This window comes from Dasypus novemcinctus, chromosome 14, assembly GCF_030445035.2.
Source record: "Dasypus novemcinctus isolate mDasNov1 chromosome 14, mDasNov1.1.hap2, whole genome shotgun sequence".
Classification (NCBI taxonomy): Eukaryota; Metazoa; Chordata; class Mammalia; order Cingulata; family Dasypodidae; genus Dasypus; species Dasypus novemcinctus.
This window is the reverse complement of record NC_080686.1, coordinates 36,185,766-36,203,517: the sequence shown is the minus strand read 5'-3', so window position 1 is coordinate 36,203,517 and position 17,752 is coordinate 36,185,766. Positions and strand designations below refer to the sequence as shown.

Genomic DNA, 17,752 nt, shown 5'->3' with positions numbered 1-17,752 from the left:
CATAATCAAATGGTTGAAAAACAGTGATAATGAAAGAATATCTTAAAAGCAGAGGACAAAAAGACATTATGAACAGAAACAGATAATAGCAGACTTTTTGTTAGAAACTGCTTGCTGGAGGTGAATAAGTGATATCTTTAAAGTATCAGAAGAAAATCTAGAATTTTATCCCCACTGAAAATACATTTTAAAAGGAAATTAGGCAGTGGACTTGGCCCAGTGGTTAGGGCTCCCATCTACCACATGGGAGATCCGCGGTTCAAACCCTGAGCCTCCTTGACCCATGTGCAGCTGGCCCATGCGCAGTGCTGATGCGTGCAAGGAGTGCCCTGCCACGGAGGGCTGTCCCCCACGTAGGGGGGCCCCACGCGCAAGGAGTGCGCCCCATGAGGAGAGCTGCCCAGCGCAAAAGAAAGTGCAGCCTGCCCAGGAATGGCACCGCACACACGGAGGGCTGATACACAAGATGACGCAACAAAAAGAAACACAGATTCCCGTGCTGCTAACAACAACAGAAGCAGACAAAGAAGACGCAGCAAATAGACACAGAGAACAAACAACCGGGGTTGGGGGGGGAAGGGGAGAAAAATAAATAAATCTTTAAAAAAAAAAAAGGATATGAAATAAAGACTTTTGAGTCAAGCAAAAGTCTTAAAGGAAGTTCTTGAGGCAGAAGGAAATAACAACATGGAAATTTGAACCTATGGGAAGAAATGAAGATTGCAGAGAATGGTATAAAGCAAGGGATAAATATAAAAGAAATTTTCCTCATTTTAACATCTTTAAAAGAATTTCTTATTTAAGGCAAAAATAAAACTGCATTGTGGGGTTTAAAACATACGTAGAAATAAGTTGAATGACATCAATAGTGTAAATAAGGGGCAGATTAAGGGAATTGTCAAATTGTTAAGTCATGTGAAGTGTCATAATTATTTAAAGGTAGATTGTATGAATTTTAGAGCAACCACTATAAACTGAAATGAAAAATAACCTAATAAGAAAATAGAGGAGATAGAATAGTAAGAAATATTCAACCCAAAATAAGGTAGATTATTAGAAAAAAAAGGAACAAATAGTAGATGGTCCTAAAATAGCAAGATGGTAGATTTAAGTCTAATCATATTAATAATTACATTAATGTAAACAATGTAAACTAATTGAAGGTAAAGATTGCTCAAAATTGGATATAAAAGAGGCTGAAATGCATAATATAAGAAATTCAGTTTAAACATAATGACACTGATGATTAAAAGTGAACGTATGGATGGGAACTTCTGAACCTGGCCAAGATGGATTAACAGGGGCCAAATTTGTCCTTCCCTTTCTACCCTTCTCCCTGAAAAGCAAAATGTATGAAAAAAATAATTTTTATTTCATTGTATATCAGGTGAAGAAGGTCAGTGATCCCTGAGAAATGAGAAACAGATGAGCCCTGCAGTTGTCCCATCCTCCTCATGGAGAATTTCCAGGATGTGATACAGAGAGTGGAGCTGAGGTGTATGTCCAGCAGGCATCCTAAGTTTGAGGAAATATAGCTGTTCTGGACCTGCTAACAAATGATAAAAGTAAAGCTTGAAGGGGACAAAGTGTTTTCAAGTCACTTAACTGCATCCCGTAACAAACTTCAAAAAGATTTACAGGAATAAAAAAATCCCTAGCACCAAACATGGTAAATTAGCAGTGTGTGTCAGTCAAACATTACCAGGCATGTGAGAAAACATAAACACACAACTCACAATGAGGAGAATAATCAATCAAAACCATGCAGAACCAACACAGATGATAGAATTAGCAGAGATAGACATAAACAGATACTAAAACTGTATTCCATATTTTAAAAAAGTTAAGTGGAAATATGGAAGATATAAAAAAGACCCAAATCAGATTTATAAAGATGGACCCTACATCTGAGAGGAAAAATGTACTAGATGTGATTAATGGAAATTAGACATTACAGAAATAAAGATGAGTGGATTGAAGGCATAGCAATAATAAACCATTAAGAATGAAATTCAGTGGAAAAAAATAGAAAGACCATCAATAAGCTGTGGGAAAATTGTAACTAGCAAAATATTTGAGTAATTGGAGTTCCTGAAGGAGTTGGGTACAGAAAAATACAGTTCATGAAATAATGCCTGAAAACTTTACAAATGTATTGGAACCATATACCCACAGACCTAAGAATTTTGATGAACTGTAAATAGAAGATACATAGAACGCCATGAAGACACATCATAATGAAATTGCTGAAGAGAAAATCTCAAAAACATAAGGAAAGGTATATTTGTTACAATTGATGTACAAATATTGGAACATTGCTACTAACCGTGGTCAATGATTTACATTATGGTTTACACTTTGGACCGTACACTTTTATAGATTTCCATAAAGTTTGACATGGTCTGTGTCCATCATTGCAAAGTCATGTAGAACAATTCCATTGCCCCCAAAATGTCCCATGCTTCATCTTTTTTTTTTTTTTTTTAAAGATTTATTTTTATTTATTTAATTCCCCTCCCCTTCCCCGGTTGTCTGTTTTCTGTGTCTTTTTGCTGCGTCTTGTTGTCTTGTTTCTTTGTCCGCTTCTGTTGTTGTCAGCGGCACGGGAAGTGTGGGCGGTGCCATTCCTCGGCAAGCTGCTCCCTCTTTCGCGCTGGGCGGCTCTCCTTATGGGTGCACTCCTTGCACGTGGGGCTCCACTATGCGGGGGACACCCCTGTGGGGCACGGCACTCCTTGCGTGCATCAGCACTGCGCATGGGCCAGCTCCACACGGGTTAAGGAGGCCCGGGGCTTGAACCGCGGGCCTCCCATGTGGTAGACGGACGCCCTAACCACTGGGCCAAAGTCCGTTTCCCTGCTTCATCTTTTCTATTCCTCCCTTCCCCTCCCCTCAGGACCCACTGTGACCACCAAGATTAACTCATCGAAGGACAATATACATAGTTACTTGCAGCAACATTGAGGGCTTGACATACTGGCCTGTTCTCCCCTATTAGGCATTGCCTATGCTCTCAAGAGACTCTCACCCCTCTATTTGAGGTCATAGCAGGACTCCCCAGGATGGGAGTCTAACACCTTCCTGCTCATTATATGAGTCTCCATCCACTGAAACAACATACTATGATAAGGTGAACACTACACACTCCCTAGAAGCCTGACCCAGGTACACCCTGTCCTGCATACCCCCCATACTAACACCAGTATCCCTCCCCTGCTGTATTTGCCAAAAGAACATTCTCAGCATTGTAGTTTCAACCACATACCTGCAAATCCCCTTAGTTCACCTGTTCCCTCCCCCAGTTCCATGGACAGTCCAATCCACCCACCCCATTCTACCGCCCTCAAAGACCAGCACCACCCAGCCCAATAACATCACTGCACCACTGTCATGCCCATTCACTGCACAACTACACCCTTCCACCTTATCATAGATTTTGCCTGTGTGGGCATTGGCTCACAACCCTCTACTCTCTTTCTGTCTCCTGTAAACCTGTCTTCCAGAATCTAGCTCTGTGAGTCTGCTCAGTTTGCTTAATTCACATCAGTGATGTCAGGTAATATTTGTCCTTCTGGGCCTGGCTTGCCTCACTCAATATAAGATCTTCAAGATTCATCCATATTATCCTGTGATGCTGCATTCCTTCTTACAGCTGAGTAATATTCCATTGTATGTATATACCAGAGTTTGCTTATCCATTTATCTGTTGATGGACATTTGGGTTGTTTTCAGCTTTTGACAACAGTGAATAACACCTCTGTGTACATTGGTAGGCATGTATATATTCATGTCCCTGCATTCAGCTCTTCTGCTTATATACCCAGCAGTGGGATTGCTGGATCATATGATAGTTCTATAGTTAGTTTTTTGAGGAACTGCTGAACTTCCTCCACAATGGCTGCACCATTCTACATTCCCATCAGTAAATTATAATCCATGCTTAGTGGCAGTGCTCCAAAATGTGTTCATCAGTTGTAACAAATGTACCACACTAATGAAGGATGCTGTTAATGTGGGAAAATGTGGGAGGGGTAGAGAGAGGGGCATATGGGAATCCCCTATTTTCTTTATGTAACATTTATGTAATCTAAGTTTCTTTAAAAAAAAAAGTATTAAAAAAAATCAGACCAAACAAAGGTAGAGAAAAAGACACGTTCTTGTTATATCCAGAGGAATAAAGATGCAGTTGACAGCAGATTTCTTGTCAGAAGCAATGGATGCAAGAAAACAGTGGCACAGCATATTTAAGTACTGAAAGATAAAAACTATCAACCTAGAATTCTGTGTCTGGCAAAAATATTTTTCAAAACCAAAGATGAAATAAAGACATTTTTAGGCACTCCAAACAGTAATAATTAATCACTACGATATATCCACCAGAAGAAATTTTACAGGACATCCTTCAGGCAGCAGGGAAATGATACCAGATGGAAATATAGATTTATATAGAAGAAAGAAGAGTACCAGAAATTTTAACTACTTGAGTAAATACATACACATTTTTACTTTTAAGTCTCTTTAAAAGATAATTGGATTTTTAAACAAAATTATTGTTCAGGAGACTTGCATCTCTGGACTGTCCATGTGCCAGCTGGGCCCTGAGCCTTAGCAGAATTGCAATACCTACTCTCCAGTTCATTGCATTTACCCAGGTCAGCTAGGGAGGTGAGGATGGTCAACCACCACACCAAGGAATTGAGAGAGTATAAAACTGCAAGCAAGAGAATCCCATCCATCAGCCATGTGGGATCTAAGCCCCCTCTCCATGTAGAGGTAGAGTGGACATGGCCATCCCAGGGTCCTCAGGATGGAGGAATAAAATATGGATTAGAGTATATTTACTGGTATTTTACTATAGAATTATTGTGACTCTAGCAATGGAGGAAATTATATCATTAATGTGGAGACAGTGGCCACAGGATTTACTAAAGGCATGGAGAGGGAAAAAGAGGTGTGATATGGAGGCATTTTTGAGACTTAGAGTTGTCTTGAATGATATTGCAGGGATAGATGCAGGACATTATATATTCTGCCATAACCCACTGAATGGACTGGGAAAGAGTGTAAACTACAACGTAAACTATAATCCATGCTGTGTGGCAGTGCTCCAAAATGTATTCATCAAATGCAGTGAATGTACCACACTGATGAAAGAAGTTGTTAATGTGGGAGGAGTGGAGGGTGTAGGGAGAGGGATATATGGGAACCTCTTTATACCTAGAAGAACTGAGAGCAATGACATGAACAGACATCTGCACATTGATGGTCATAGTGATATTCACGATTGCCAGAAGTTGGAAAGAGCGCAGGTGTCCATCAACAGATGAATGGATAAACAAACTGGTGTATTCACATGATGAAATATTATGCAGCTGTTAGAAGAAATGAAGTCATGAAGATTATGACAACATGGATGAATCTGAAGGACATTATGTTGAGCAAAGCAAACCATACACAAAAGAACTGTATGACTGGATTACTATGAAACATATATATTGTGTGATTCAAAAAATAAATAAAATTTATATGTATCCAGTAAAAAAAAAAAACAAAACTAATTAATCTTGAGGTTCCAGGAGATAACCTCACAGAAATCTAGCTAATGCTTTTCTTAGTAGCACCTGAGAAAAATGTTAGCACAAATTGGTGGTCATTCTGTCTAAAAAATGGAGATGTTTTCCTGCAGGTTCTGAGGATTTTTTTCTAGGAGAAAGTTCTTTTGTTTTGTGGGTTATTCCGTTGAGTTGATAGAAGGTAGTATCAAATCAGGACTATGTCTGCTCTTTTCTTTTTCTGCTTTGTCGTGTTTCCGTGTTGGTTTTTTATGCTGGCAAGAGCATGGGTTCTGACTCAGACAAACCAGAATTCACCAGACTTAGTTATTTCCTAACTGTGAATAACATCTATTCCAAAAATATTGTTAGCTCCTCATTCCTCTGTAGTCTTTCATATTCACTAATACGATGCTTTTTCTTGGAGCGTGGCTATTTAGAATCAGAACTCAGTACTACGGAGTTGAATTCAGCATGTATTGATAAAGTTTGGGATTTGTCCTAGGAAAACTGCAGAATTTTTGGCTTAATAATGGTATTAAAATAGTTATTTTTGAGCATTTAATCTTACCGGTGTACTGATGACTGTTTTATTGGGTGTTTTATTGGGTGAGGCATTTATCTCAATGCCTGTGAATGCATAAAACCGTTAAAATTTTTTTCTAGAAGCAAGCAAATAAATAATAAAAGTCTCCACTTATTTAGTAGGCTTATTAAATTTATCTTTTCGTGGTTATAAAACTTAAGCTGCAAAAAGTAAGGCCTGGGTAGCAGATGTAGCTCAGTGGTTTAGCACCTCCTTCCCATGTACGAGGTCCTGGGTTCAGTCCTAAAAAATCAAACAAAGGAAAAAACCACAAAAAACGGAATGTGTTGATTTACTTATCACTAAACCATGAGCTCCTAGCTTAGTGGCTACACATAATAGGCACTCAACAAATATTTGCTGAATGAGTGAACAGATTGTAGGACTAGCAGTAATTTGTGTAAGATGAACTTTCAAAATTTTTATACTTCAGTTCCCCCAGTGATAATATACCAATTATGCAAAATTGAAATATTTAGAAATACTAAACAGAGTAATTAATTTTGTCCTAAGTTTCTCATCAAATTTTCATACTTAATACATGATCCCAATAATATAGATCTACGTCCGTTATATTCATTATAGTGTGGGAAGGGTAGAAGTAGTTTTTTGTAGTGAGTTCTTTTAAGTGAGAAGTTTGTATGAATGTATTTTATTTGAGAAATTGGTCTGCTAGAAATAAGTAGTGTCTATTTTTTTTTCTCTATACCTGATGATGCCCAAGTTGTAGTTTCCACAGAACTGAGTGCTATTTTGAACCTCACTGGAATATTAAGTTTCCAGATGGGAGAGGATAACTTTGATGAAGATTCCATGGGATGTTAGGTTAGAAATTAAAGACAATTGGTGTTACAACCTTGGGTTAAAGGCAAAAAAGATATATATGTATATTGGATCTTGTGAATATTAAGTGTGTCCTACGTTCTATAGAGCATTTGCTAATCAGAAATTCCCAAGTTCACTTTTGGTCAGAAAGGGTAATAGATGTTGGGAATAGCTTGTCCTTTTAAAAGGGGATTTGCAGAATTGTTGGAAGCAGCTCCTGAGGGCTGTGTACCAGTATAGCCCTGTAGGAAATCTGAAGCCCAGTTATTAGTGCCACATGAGATACACCAGACCCATATTTTAAAGAGGTACAGCCTGATCTCTGGGTAAGGTAGTTAGTCATTGTCAAGAAATATGGGGAAAAAAATCCAGTTTTGAATTCATGATCAACATATATGGCTTTGTGGTTTATTGCCTTATTCGTTAGATAGTTACAGAATTGCCTCCTGTGTTCTAGGCACTACCCTCGGTTTTGGTAAAACAAAGTTGTGTAAAGTTCTGTTCCTCAAAGAGGTTATAGTACAGAGAAAGAACAAAACAGCTAAATCAGTGATTGTAGTATAGTATGATAAGTCCTCTGATAGGATATTGGGAGCATAGAAGTTGGGAAGGGCTTCCATTACGTCCTAGGAATCCTTGTTTGAGTTGAGCCTGAGTCGTTACTTCCATCTGAATGTCTTTTGATCGGTAATAGTTAAGTGTAGAGATAAAATAAATGTAGGATATTACTTTTGTCAGTCTTATTTAATTGGTAACTTTTGGAAAGTTATGTAAAAATTTAAGATGGCTTTTAAATACCTGTAAGGTTGGTAAATACCATAAGAACTCTCAGATGTGGATAAATATCTTAAGATATATGAGAACTCGTAAGCTCAGAGGCCACACTATGTTTTAGCAGTGTTTTAACCCGAAGATGTCTCTTTTGGAAAAGTTTTTGGGCCCGCTCTGAATCAGATTCTTGAGTATCTTTCTGTTTTACAGAACCGTAGTGGTGCAATCGAGATGTTAGAAAGGACAGTAGCAATTAGAGTTTAAGATTTTTCCACCATAGACCATTCCCTATTTTTGGTATGACTTTGTAAAATAATACTTTAAATATAAAAGTAATGTATGTTCATTGTAAAAGAGTGAATTCAATACTTCAAAATAGAAAGCGAGAATTCAAACCTTCCACTTCTGCTTTAAGGCATACACATTTGATTTAAGGAAAATAAGAATAAGATCAAAGAGTAAGCTGTTGCAACTTTTTTCATTCAACATTTGGTAATGTTTTCCTGTGTCAGTACATAGGCATTGTACCTCATTCTCTTTTCAAAGCTGCATAATAGCCTATTATAGTTTATTTAACCAACCATTATTAATGGATAAATATTTAGCTTGGTTATAGTTCTTGATATCAAGATTATCATTGCATATGTCTTATGTGAGTGCTCCTGCAGTATAAATACCTGTATGTAGAACTGCTGTTTTAAAGAAAGGTACAATTGAAACTTTAATCAGTATTGCCTGATTGCCCATCAAAAAGCTGGTGCCAAGTGTGTTTGCCCTCATGGAATTTGCTCCCTTTTCTCAACATCCTTGCCAATATGTGTGATCAATTGTTTTTTTAACTTTATTAGAATAATAGGAGAAAATTATCATTGGAAATTGAATTTTTATTTCTTTAAATATTAGTTTTTTTGAATGTATGTATTTACTCAATGAATTATCTTCTGTGAATAGATTGTATGAATCATTTGCCTCTTTTTGTATTGGGTTTTTTAAAAAATTACTTATTATTTCCGTATTTTATGGATGTTAAAATTTGTCTTTACATATGTTGTAAATGTTTCTTCCCAGTTTGTAGATTGTTTTTTAGCATTGTTTTTGATATGTTTTGCTATATGTAAGTTTTACATTTTTATGTTGTTAAATTTGTCAGTTTTTCAGTTTATGGCTTTAATGTTTCTTTTCTTACCTAGGAAGGCTTTCTGTGGTACAGGATTAGGACAAATATTTAGCAAGTTTTCTTGTGCTTTTGTGATATTTTTATGTTTTGTATTTTAATACTTCTTGAATTTATTTTTGTGTTTATGTGCATTTTTTTCATACATATTTTTCCTGATAGGTAGTTGTAAAGAGCAGTTTGGCTCTTGGATAGTTCATCAGTGATTATGCTTGGACAGCCTTAGGGTAAAGCCTAATTTGAAATTAAAAGATTCGTTTTAGTTATAGCTGTGGACAGATAGTCCTGTTTCTTTTAGAAGGCAAGAGCCCATGAAAGGTATATTCCTGTGGTGCTTCGGCTCTGTTTTCTTTTTGTTTTACTTGGGAACTAGTAAGTTCCTTCCAGTAGCAGCGATTAGGGAAAAGGGAGCCAGCAAAGAGAAACTGGGTCCTAGTCATGGAGAAATTTTCCTTGGCAGGTGAGGTAGACTATATCCTGGTTGTATTAGCAGTAGCTCTGGCTGGATGTTAACTACTTTAATAAAGTTGCTCCTTTAAGTTCTGGCTTAGAAAACTTTAGGTATTTTAGGGAATTCTGGTCACACAATTTTTTCTGCTATGCCTTCCCATGCATCCTGTATTTTGCTAATGATCTACTTGCATTTTCTAGACTGTGATGTGTTTTATATGCTTTCTTATGTATCTGTGCTTTTTGGAGAAGCTTGGAATGTTTTTCTCTCTTCCTCACTTGTTAGCTTGGTGAATTCCTACTCTCCTTAACTAATCTAATTGTAGTGCCTTAAATCATACCTTCTGATACCACTTTTACTTAGGTGCCCCTTTGTTGTAATTTATTGTATTTGTCTATTTTATGTGTCTTTCTCCTACCAGAGGTCTTTGGGGCCAGGGATTTTGTTTGTTTATTGAAAACTGTGTGCTACAATTTGAAGGTTCAAGTCCCAGCGTCCAGAAAATTTTATAAAGATACAAAAATAAAGTGTTTATAGTGTATCTATATATTGTTAAATATGCAGATGCCATTGTTGTTAGATCTATTGTACTGATACTTCTGATCAAAGTTGTGGAGAGTTAAATGTAAACAAGTTCATATCAACAAAGACAGAATAGTCCCTAACACAAATATGAGAAATCTTAAATGTAATTTTATGTTAAACTTGGAACTTTTTGGAAGAAACACTAATGAAATTATGATATATGAAAGGAAAAAATAACATGGATTGCCTCAACTGCTTTCAAATTATTTGGGTGCTGAAATATGTACTTTTCAGAGAATATTAAAGAAGTATGTTAATTTGGTATGAATAAAATCAACCGATCCTACTAACATATTTAAACTATTTTAGCTTAGAACACCATGAAAAAATAGTTTATAAAGTCGTATCATGGGAGGATAGTTAGAGGATGGTGAAGTAGGGAGCTCCAAGATTCAGTCTTTCTACTAAAACAGCTATTAAATAGGCAGGAACTGTACGGAACAACTATTTTGAAATTCCAGAGGCCAGAAGAACACTGTATAGCATCCAGAGAAGAGGGGGAGGAAGAGGCTGAAAAATTACGGTAAAGAACTGTAAATTGCGCTCTCAGCAGAAGCTACTGGCATCCAACCCCCACTCTCGTGGTAGGCCTCTGTGGACTGTGGCCTTGGCTAGTTTGCTGGTGACAGAAAGGGGCATAAAAATCCTGTAAGGCGAAGGGTGGGCGCGGCTGACTACTGATCATGGCTTTTGATTAGTGCATTCATATTGCTGGGGGTTCAGCTCTGAGGGCAGACATTTTTTTAACCCTCCTTGGACCAAAGGGCAGCAGCCATAGTGTCAGCCCTCCCCATTGTTTTAACAATTCCCAGACTGGTCTGGTAGTGGTGGAAACTTAGACACTGTATTTCCTCAGGGTAGGGGACAGTTAGTTGAAAAGCTACATTTACTGGGCAAACCAGGAAACCTCAGCTTTGGAGAAGCTCTTGGTGCCCTTTCTGGTCCCCTCCCTAAGGCATTTTGGAGTCAATCTGTGCCCTCTTCTTGGGTCCCTGGCCATGTTTTGACTGGGAAAGACTGACTTGTGTAAGTCCTCTCCTGCATACCAGTCTGCCCAGAATTTGTGCCCCAGGCAAAAGCAGCTTGAGATAATGAAAGGAATATAAGAAGTAAAGAGGAAGACAGCCTGGGGCGAAGGCCTGCAGACTTTAAACATCAGGGAGAGGCAGTCTGTTCCTCCGAAAGAGGGGACAACCAAAATCAGGGGGGACTCCACAACAATTAATAGGCAAAATCCCAGAATAAGACGGAGGTCCAGAGGGACAGTGAAGACGCTGCATATTGTATTTGCCTTGGGTAGACCTTCCTGATAGGAGGGCTGAAACTCAAGAAAATCTCTGTCTTTTCACCAGCTGGTTACAAAACCAAGAAACAGACTTGTCAGGGAATAAATCCTGAGTTAATGTTTTAAAATATTAAAATGTATAGTTTGCAACAAAAGAGTATAAGACAAAGAAACAGGAAATAATGGCCTATCAGAGGGAAGAGGATAAAAAACCAGAAAACACCAACAAGGAAGACAAGAATGTGGACATATTGAACAAAAGTCTTTAAAAAAACGATCTTGGGAAGCGGTTGTGGCTCAACTGATAAGAGCACCTGCCTACCATATGGGAGGTCCAGGGTTCAAACCCAGACCTCCTGACCCATGTGGTGAGCTGGCCCACGCGCAGTGCTGCCACATGCAAGGAGTGCTGTGTCACACAGGGGCGCCCCTGTGTAGGGGTGCCCCACGTGCAAGGAATGCACCCCACAAAGAGAGCCGCCCTGTGTCAAAATAGCACAGCCTGCCCAGGAGTGGTGCCACACACATGGAGAGCTGATGCAGCAATATGACGCAACAAAAAAGAGATGCAATTTCCCGGTGCCGCATGACAAGAAAGCAAGTGGACACAGAAGGACACACAGTGAATGGACACAGAGAGCAGACAATGGGGGAGCGAGGAGGAGAAGAGAAAGAAATAAAATAAATCTTTAAAAAAAAAAAAGGTGCCTCCATTTAAAAAAAATAAAAAATAAATAAAAAAAGATCTTAAAAATGCTCAAGGAAATGAAAGAAAATACAAAGGAAAAACACTAAAGTTTATCAGGAAAACAATAAATGAGCAATATGAAAATCTTAGTAAAGAGATAGGGACCAAACAGAACTACTCGAGTTGAAGACCACAATAACTGAAATGAAGAATGCCTAGGAGTGTTTCAGGAGCATATTGGAGTTGGCAGAAGAAAGGATCAGTAAACTCGAAGATAAGACACTTGAAATTAATCTGGCTGAGGAGCAGAAATTAGAAAGAATGATTACAAGTGAAAATAGCCTGAGATATCTCTGGGACAGCATCAAGCACACCAACATATGCATTATTGGAGTCCCAGAAGGAGAAAAAAAAAAAAGAAAAGTTCAGAAGGACTATTCAAAGAAATAAAAAATTTTTATGTCTGGTGAGAATTTCTTTCAAAAATGAAGGAGAGAGTAAGACTTTCTCTGATAAAAGCTGGGGGAATTCATCACCACTAGATTAGCACTACAAGCAATGCTAAAGGGAGTTCTTCAGACATAAAGGAACGGACACCAGACAATGGTTTAAATCTGCGTAAAGAAATAAAGATGTGCAGTAAAGGTAACCATTTGTGTAATTATAAATGCCAATATTATTGTAGTGTATTGTTTGGTATGTAACTCCACTTCTTTACTTACTACAGGTGCTAAAATGCAAATGAATGCATAAAAAGTATGAGTGAGTGATGTGGTTCAAGTGGTTGAGTGCCTGCCTCCCACATGGGAGATTCTGGGTTTGATTCCTGGGACCTCCTGAAAAAACAAAAAACAAAACTATGAGCAAAACAGTTAAAAAAACTAATTCAGGGAAGCTGATGTGGCTCAGTGGTTGAGCGCTGGCTTCTCACATGTGAGGTCCTGGGTTTAATGCCTCGTCCCTAGTACCTCAAAAAAAAAAAAAAGTGATGATAAATCTATGATTTTGGATCTGCAACGTACAAAGATAAAAGTGGTAACAAGTATTTAAAAAGCGGCTTGGGGACAGAGGGTATAGAAAAAGTAAATGCACAAGCTATTGAAATTAACTTGCTATTAAATCAAATATGATTGCTATATATTTAAATGTTAAATATTAACTCCGTGGTATCCACAAGGAAAATAAATGAAAAATATATCCAGATATAAAGGAGAGGACATTTAATATGGTACAATACAAAATATCAAATAACTTTAAAGGAAGGCATGAATGGAAGAATTGAGGGACAGAAAGGGTATAAGACCTACAAAGATGACATAGCAAAATGACAGAAGGAAGTCCTGTTTTAGCAGTAATGACTTTAAATGTAAATGGATTAAACTCTCCAGTCAAAAGGGAGAGACTGGGAGAATGGTTATAAAAGCAGGATTCAACTATATGCTGTCTGCAGGAGACTCACATTAAATTCAAAGATACAAGTGAGGGCAAAAGGATGGAAAAAATATCCCATGCAAGTAATACCAAAAGAGAGCTGGGATGGCTATACTAATATAGGGTAAAATAGACTAAGTCAAAAACAGTTACAAAGGTCATAGATGGTAATTATATACGGATAAAGGGGACATTCAACAGGAAGATGTAACAAATATAAATATATATGCACCTAACAGCAGAGCCCCCAAATATATGAAACAAATACCGACAGATTTGAAGAGAGAAACTGATTGTTCTACGTTAATAGTCAGAGACTTTAATACACCTCTATCACTAATGGATAGAACATATATTCAGAGTATCAGTAAGGAAATACAAGGTCTGAGTGATTATCTAAACCAAGTGTACCTAACAGACATATATGGAATACTTCACCCAACAAAAACAATACACATTCTTCTTGAATGCGCATGGATTATTCTCCAGGACCAGATGGCTTCACAGGTGAATTCTACCAAATTTACAAGAAGACATAACTCCAGTTTTGCTCATACTCTTCCAAAAAATGGAAGAGGAGGGAACACTCCCTAATTCATCCTACAAGTTCTGTATCATCCTCATATCAAAGCCTGACAAAGATACCACAAGAAAAGATAACTAGAGACCAATATCTCTTATGACTATAGATGAAAACATTCCCAACAAGTTCCTAACAAAACCGAATCCAACAGCATGGCAAAAGAATTATACACCATGATCATGTGGGTTTTATCCCAGGGATGTAAAGTTATTCAACACAAGAAACTCAATTAATGTTATATACCACATTAACAGAATGAAGGGCAAAAACTGCACGATCATCTCATTTGATACAGAAAGGCACTTGCTAAAATCCAGCACCCATTCTTGATAAAAGCACTTAGAACCCTAGGAAGGGAAGGAAACTTCTTCAGTATGATAAGGGGCATATATGAAAAGCTCACAGCTAACATCCTACTTAACGGTGAATGACTGAAAGCTTTCATTCTAAGTTCAGGAACAAAACAAGGATGCCCACTGTCACCACTCTTATTCAGCATTGTACTGGAAGTTCTTGCCAGAGCAATTAGAAAAAGAAAAACAATCAAAATTGGAAAGGAAGAAACTTTAATATCGAGAATATATAAAGAAATATATCCATATATTCAGAATTATATAAAGAAATCCTTCAACTTAACAAAAAGAGACAAATAACCTAATTGAAAAATGGGCAAAAAACTTAGACATTTCTCCAAAGATAATATACAAATGGCCGGAAAACACATGAAAAGATGCACAACCATCAGGGAGATGCAAATCAAAACCACAATGAGATACTCTTCATACCCATTAGAATGGCTGTTAATTAAAAAAAAAAGAAAAAAATAACAAGTGTTGGAGAGAATGCAGAAAAGCAGGATTACACATTAATTGCTGGTTGCAATGTAAATGGTGCAGCTGCAGTGGAAGATAGTCTTTTGGTTTATCAGAAAGCTAAGTATAGAAATGTCATATGACCTAGCAATCCCATTACTTGGTATATATGCAAAAGTATTGAAAGCAGGAAGTGAAACGTATTTGCACATTGATGTTCAGAGCAGTGTTATTCACAATTAGCAAAAGATGAAAGCAACCAAGCAAGTGTCATCAGTTGATGAATAGATAAATAAAACTTGGTAATACATACAATGGAATATTATTCATTCCTGAAAAGGAATAAAGTCCTGATACATGCGACAGTGTGACTGAACCTTGAATACATTATGGTTGAATGAAATAAGCCAGACACAAGAGGGCAAATGTTGTGTGATCTTACTGATTTGAAGCAATTAGAATAAGCTAATTCATAGAGTTAGATTCTAGAATATAGGTTATTGTGGCAGTTTGAGATTACTTTTGAATCCCCAAAAGAGAAAGATTATGTTTGTAAGCTAATAAACTACTACTGTCTTTGATTGCATTAGATTCAGCTGAGATGTCTTTGATTACATTACCTGTTAAGACAGGGCTTTGATTTGACCACGGCAGGAAGGTGTGACTCAGGTTGAGTCTCTGCCCCTTTGGTGGGCCTGTATAATATGGACACTTACTTAAGAGGACACATGAGAAGAGAGAGAGCTCTTTTAATTTTGTCCTGAAGCCATGGGGAGAGAGATGAGCCAAGCACCTGATAGTGTACAGCTGAGATTGGGAAGAAGCTGGATATAGGAAGCCGTGAGAGACAAGCCTTGTGCTAGCCTGCAGCCCAAGATTGGGAGCCGGAAGAGAAAGAGGAAGCCCAGGAAGGAGAGACCATGCAGAGATCAGCAACCATCTTGCTTCAACACATGGCAGCTGATTTTGGTGAGAGAATGACCTTGAGTTGGACTGTTTAAGGCCTTGTAAGTGTAAGCTTTTCCCCAAATAAATACCCTTTGTAAAAACCTACAGATTTCTGGCACTTTGCATCAGCATCCCTTTGGCAGACTAATGCAGTTAGCAAGGGATAGGGTACAATAGGAAATGGGAAGTTAAAACTTAAAATGTGCAGGATTCTGAGATGCTCATGACAGCTTGGGTTGGTCAGAGGGCCTTAAGGAGGGTGGTCTCCAGATGCTGTCGGAAGTTGTGAGCAGGGGCCAGAGCTCTGGCGACAGCACAGGAACCTGTGTAGAACATCAGATATTTAGCTTCTTGTGGCATATTGATAAGCAGAACTCTTCTAGTACCTATCTTAATTGTCCCTAAGGAGATATTTTTGAGAACTTTCTTCAAAATTACTGCACCATTAATAAACAAAAGAAAAGAATATTCGGAGAGAATTATAGGATAATCGATGCAGGAAATGTTTGATGTGGTATCAGGAATAGAGTATTATAAGCGTTTTGTTTCTTGATGCAAAAAATCAAATGTAATATCAAGGAGATCTGGGTACTGCAAAACATGATTAGAAATTGGGTTTCCACCTGTGCTGGAGTGGTAGACATCAGTAGTAACTTCGGTGAAACTACATTTGGTAAAGACATATTGTACAGATTGTTAACTTTTCAATCATTTGGAGACTGGCGTCTTTCTGGCTACCCAAGAACTTATACTTTGGACTTTAAAATTTCCTTTGAGTTTCACTCACTTCTATACTCAGTTTGTTTCACTGTTTTTTGACTAAGTTGTAAAGCAACTTTGATGGTAGCGGCCTTTGAAAGAAGATCCTGTAAGCTGTATGGTCCAGAAATAAATATAACTCAAGAATTAATGTTCCATGAAGTACATCACACGTAGAAGGGAGACTAGAACTGGCGCCACCTACTTAAAACTTAGTTGGTTCATGTTTAGGGAGTGTTTTCATCATTAATTTTTAAATATTTTATTTATTTATTTATTTCCCCCACCTTGTTTGTGCTCACTGTCTGTTCTCTGTTCATCTTCTTTTTAGGAGGCACAGGAAACCGATTCCAGGACCTCCTATTTGGGAGGGAGGCACCCAATCACTTAAGCTGCATCTGCTCTCTGTTGTGTCTCTCATTGTGTTTCCTCACTGTTTGTCTCTTTGCTGTATCATCTTGCTGCTTCATCTTGTTGCATTAGCTTGCCACGCCAACCTGTCACATCAGCTCACTGTCTTGCTGTCTAGCTTATCTTCTTTAGGAAGCACTGGGAACTGAACCTGGAACCTCCCATGTGGTAGGCTTGAGCCACATCTGCTTCCCATTATCATTAATTTTTAAAAGTGAGAAAGTATTTGTTAAACGCAACTGTAATTAAAAACATGCATCATTAAAAATTTGCATGTAGAATACATTACGACATGTACATAGAATTTTCTTTAATTAAGTATAATTCGAAGTAATGTGTGCATCAACATTCTGCATTTGCAATAATGAGATATCATCACTGTTGCTAGAATACTGACTGACATCGCTCCTCTTTTTTTTTTTAAAGATTTATTTATTTATTTAATTCCCCCCCCCCCTCCCCTGGTTGTCTGTTCTCGGTGCCTATTTGCTGCGTCTTGTTTCTTTGTCCGCTTCTGTTGTCGTCAGCGGCACGGGAAGTGTGGGCGGCGCCATTCCTGGGCAGGCTGCCCTCTCTTTTCACGCTGGGCGGCTTTCCTCACGGGCGCACTCCTTGCGCGTGGGGTTCCCCCACGCGGGGGACACCTCCGCGCGGCACGGCACTCCCCGCGCGCATCAGCACCGCGCATGGCCAGCTTCACACCGGTCAAGGAGGCCCGGGGTTTGAACCGCGGACCTCCCATGTGGTAGACGGACGCCCCAACCACCGGGCCAAACTCTTCTGAGCAGAAATTTCCCGACATCACTCTTCTGAGCAGAAATTGGAACTAAGTTTTTTTAAACTTTTTATTGTAACATGTAACTCAAAAATTCCCATTTAACTTTTTTTTTA

At 38.2% G+C, this 17,752-nt stretch overlaps 1 protein-coding gene and 1 pseudogene across 26 annotated transcripts in view; both read left to right on the top strand.

Annotated features, from left to right (window-relative positions):
* Nucleotides 1–17,752, top strand: part of STAU2 (staufen double-stranded RNA binding protein 2) — a 330,295-nt gene that overhangs the window by 23,462 nt on the left and 289,081 nt on the right. The window lies entirely within an intron of this gene.
* Nucleotides 13,822–17,317, top strand: LOC101418618 (coenzyme Q-binding protein COQ10 homolog B, mitochondrial pseudogene; annotated as a pseudogene).